Raw genomic sequence first — 3,789 nt, 5'->3', positions numbered from 1 at the left:
GCATAGACAGGATGTTTTTGCCTGGAGCACCTTCCCTAGAGCAGTTCTCAAGAGTGATCCAGTAAAACAGTACAGAAAATGGCATTCTAAGCTGGGAGTTAGCACGTAAATTTTGATGAGAAGAAACATGGATTTTTTAGTAGCTCAAGTGCACTATCCTTTCCTGGTTTGTTTTGTATTTTTAAATATTTTCCCTATTTGCATGTCAAAAATATCTAATTTTTCATATGTTATCAAAAATGTTAAGTAGTATGTTCACACTTCCCTCAGTTTCCTTTTCTCCTTCAAGTTCCTTTTCCTATTATCAATGTCACTGTCACTTGAGCACTGGGTTTTCTTTTATTAATATTTTTTTCATGTTGTTTAAGCATACAGTGGCCATCTAGATAGTGAAGGACCATAATGGGGTACACTTTCAGCATGGACAATTAGCTGTGCAATTCTCATTAACAGTATTGGGACTTGCACTGAAAATTTTCCTCTATAAATCTACCAGCACAAAGCCTTTCCCCTTATGAGCAACAGATGGGTTTTCCATAATGGCTCATTACCTCCTTGCTTTGTCATGCTGCCAGAAATGAAATATAAAGTTATTTATGGTTAGGGAAAGATGCACAAGTCACTGTAGATCATTCTTTGCCATCTTTTATAGTTTATCTAGTTAGTACTTTAAATCTCCCAGGACTAGCAAGCTTGAGAAGATGACAGAGCACTGCCTGTGAATTAAGATGAGTGTCCTTCTGTCTGGTTATTTATCCTGATGGTCTCACATCTCTGGGGTGATGCTGTAGTCTCCACTGGGACTGGTAATTTGGGTGTTTCAGTGGAAAAGAGGCCATTTTTCAAAAGAAATTTAGTCAGCTGTGAAAACCCATTTCTGTGAAATTTGACTAGTAGGGGCAGAAGGCAGTACTGTTTCACTATGCATCATAAATTTGAAAAGGTAAACAAGTTACATGATAATATTCCTTATTTGAAAGTGGGGTGGGGAGGGGGTCATTGTTTTGTACACCAGTGATGTCATTCCTTTGACAAATGATGGTGGAGGCCAGGAAAGAAACTTGTTCTGAGGTGGACAGTGCTTTTATTTATATATACATCACATTATTAAACTCTGCATATTGTAGTTTATACCATAGGCATACTCACAGATTGACTACTATCTTGACAAATCTTTGCTGGAGACTTGCTCCTACTACAAATGTGTTCATGTCACCTTTTGTAATGTATTCACAGCAATTAATATGGCTTCAGTGTTAGTACTTAAAACAGAAGGGAAGTTGAAGACAAGATTTTTCCCATAAAAAGATTATTAAGAGAATTAAATCCAGCACATCTGTGAGTCTTCTCTGAAACAGGTAGGTCTCCCAGCAGGCTGAGAGATGCACTTGGTATTCTTCTGGCTTGCATTTAAATATATCTAAATCTAATTCCATGTGCTTAAGTACTTTCCTAAACATTGGTACTCCTAACCATATGTTCCTGGTCTAGAGCTTTAAACTGAAGGCTTCTTGGACTACAGATTTTGATTCTTTGCTCAAATTGCTCAGGCTTTCTTAAGGAACTGTATAAGTGGGGGAAGTTCAGTGAATTAATGCCAGTAGCAGAAGAAAAGTAGGACTCTTTGTGCTGAAGAGGTAATGAGCATATTGTGGTGTGACAACATATGCGTGGCCTAGCAAGACCATGGAGGACTCAAAATCTTTAATTTTTCAATGCAGTTCTTGCCTATGTCACAGTCTAGCAAACACAGTGATCTACTTGTAGACTTAGGAAAAGACCTCCTCTGATTGTAATCAAAATACTTTCTATATGTGTTACTTTGAAATGCCCTCACAGGTTCTAGTCTGTAGGAAATGCCTTGTGAGGATTGTACAATGTGTAATACACACATGATCACAGGATGCTCTTTCTTTTCTCTCAGTACTGATTAGCAGCAACGCTTAAAAAACAGGTGCACAGTGGATAATAGAAATTGTGAAAGGCACTTCACTGTGGCTGAACACACTGAAGTGGTCTTCCTTCTCGTTATTTGTACAAATGAACTCTTGAGCTTCACAACCTGATGAAGAGCCTCGCCTGCGCACAAAGACAGGGCTGTAACACCAAATGCCGTCTACAGAGGGTGCTGCCTGTTCTCAGATGCCTCATCTGTGTCAACCTGACTTCTGGCTAACTTGAATGACAATGCACGATGTCTGTAAAAACAAATCCTCTTGCTTCTTTATTGGGTATATGCAGTCAGATGTATTTCTGGAATCAAAAGCTGCATTAGTTTTCAATCGCTATTGTCACTATGTTCTTTTGCTCTTTGTTGGCTTTTCTTTCTATTTATAATTCCTTAAATCAATAGACTATTTCTAAAATATTTTTTATTCCCCTGAAATTTACAGCTGATGAGAAACAGAAAACCATTCATGCAAGATTTCATGTTTTGTTGCTCTGGAAAAGTTTAAGTCCCATTAAACAAATTTTTTTTTTTTTGAACATGAGAATTTAGACATTTGGGATCTACAGTAGTCTTGCCAAGCTATGAGGGCTACCTTGTCTAAGCATTTCATATGCCCAAGATAGACAATCTCTCTGAAAAGGCTGTTTTCTTAATTGTTAAAATAAGACAGATTTTATTCAGTCTAGAGTACACTTCCTTACCTTTACTCCTACTCCACAGTTTTAAAGATTTTGGAGTGTGGTTTTGTAGTGATTTCTGTCATCTTTAGTGCAGAAAAGAAGAAGGCATATGTTTGATTCAACTTCTCCCAGTGTATGGGCTGTAGTGTTATTCAGCCTCACAGTTACCTTGTGTCACCGCAGCTTGGGAATTGCACTGAAGCATGATCAAAGCCCTCTTTGTCCTTTGGATTATGTTTGCAATTCATCATGTAAGACCATCTCACTATGGACTTAAACTCTGTTGCACACAGAAGGGAGACTATTTCTACAGCAAATGTTCCCTTTCTTCACTGCAGAGTTATAGTGACTTAGAAGATACCAGTTTTATGTCTTTTCAATATTCAATGCACATGTCAAACTACTAAAAAAAAAATAAAAGTGCATGCCTGCACTAGTTTTTGAAACTATCCCAAGAAAAGGCCACTGGTTGTTGATTTTTCTTCCTCAGTTTTATTTCACAAAGCCTATTCATTAACCACCTGGTAAATATTACTGTACCTACAGCTTGACTTAATAAATCATTGACCATTTGATGCTTCTGAGGCTACTCACCTTCAGGTTTGCAAGTTTGCAATTAATAATTGTGTGTGGTGCTTTAAAATCCAGATGCAGTAAAATGGAAGCTTGTACTGCTGCCCCCTTCCTTGCTGCTGCTGTTACTATAGTAGCAGCAGATGATGACATTAAAGTATTGAGTATGACGGGAAAAAAAAATGTCCAGGGAAGGTTTTCTTGTAGGGGTTGGTATAAAGCAACAGTTTAGGACAAGAACAGTATTTCTAGATCAGGCAAAATTATAAGTTCTCTAGGCTTATAGGAGTGTGACAGTTACTCTGGGGACACAGGAAGCATCATGGTCACTGCAGAGAAACTGCTTGATTCTGACACACAGAGCTGGACTCTGGATTGCATCACCCAAGCACGTGTGGATCCAATCTAAATGTCTGTGTATTACAAGGATATAAAGAAAATGAGAGTCAGTATGACAGAGTGAATGAACGGGAATGTTACGTATAAGACTGTACCTCTAACATGCTCTTGTTTCATCATGGATGGTAACATGGAGTTTTGTGAAGCCCTCTACTGCACTAGAATCTCTGCAAAAGAGGCAAGTCA

The sequence above is a fragment of the Phasianus colchicus genome, chromosome 6 (genome assembly GCF_987193195.1).
Source record: "Phasianus colchicus chromosome 6, bPhaCol1.hap1.1, whole genome shotgun sequence".
Classification (NCBI taxonomy): Eukaryota; Metazoa; Chordata; class Aves; order Galliformes; family Phasianidae; genus Phasianus; species Phasianus colchicus.
Note: the sequence above shows the minus strand (reverse complement) of the source record.